Here is a 984-nt window from a genome sequence, read left to right on the forward strand (position 1 = left end):
ACAGAGAAACAAATACAAACATAATTAGCGTAGCTGCTGTTCCAACCAAGCAAAATTGATTTGTTTAACCCAAACTAAAGAATAATAATGTGCATTTGATCAGATATAACTGCAGTACAAGATTATGAGATGCATTATTTGAATGCTTGGCCAAAGAGATGTGTCTTTAATCTAGATTTAAACAGAGAGAGTGTGTCTGAACCCCGAACGTTATCAGGAAGGCTATTCCAGAGTTTGGGAGCCAAATGCGAAAAAGCTCTACCTCCTTTAGTGGACTTTGCTATCCTAGGTACTACCAAAAGTCCAGAGTTTTGCGACCTTAGGGAGCGTGATGGATTGTAGCGTGGTAGAAGACTAGTGTCACGGTGCGTGCGGGGAGATGAAGCGAGGACTCAATCGCTGGAGAAATGGTACTTTATTTTGGTAAAAAATGAAACAAAAACAAACTCAAACCACCCCGAGGGGGAAAAACAGACAGGCAGAGCTAAAGCTGCACACATGCAGACACGAAACACACACAATGAGAAATGACGGATCAGCACAGGACGGCAGACACAAGGAGAATAAATAGGAACCAAACGAGGAGGCTAACGAGGGAGACACAGGTGGAGCAACTAAAACAATAACGAGGTAACAAGATGGGAGGGGCCAGACAATAGACAGGAGAGAGCACATGGCAACAGACAAACACAACACAAGCCATGTGCTCCCAGAACACAGTCATCTGGTGGCCCTCCTGGGCACACCCGCTGAAGACTGTGACAAAAGTGACTTGAAATATGATTCGGCCTGAGTCCTTTTTCATGCAAATCATTTTCTTAACCTGATATTTTGCGCCTTTTATTTATAAATAATTCAACTCTGCAACAGTTCAGCCCCAAAAAAGAGAGATTACTTGACTATGAAGAACCTTCTCTTCAGCCTCGACTAGATTGTCAGATATACAGTGGTGTGAAAAAGTGTTGGCCCACTTCCTGATTTCTT

Source organism: Sinocyclocheilus grahami, unplaced genomic scaffold, assembly GCF_001515645.1.
Source record: "Sinocyclocheilus grahami isolate Dianchi unplaced genomic scaffold, SAMN03320097.WGS_v1.1 scaffold372.1, whole genome shotgun sequence".
NCBI lineage: Eukaryota > Metazoa > Chordata > Actinopteri > Cypriniformes > Cyprinidae > Sinocyclocheilus > Sinocyclocheilus grahami.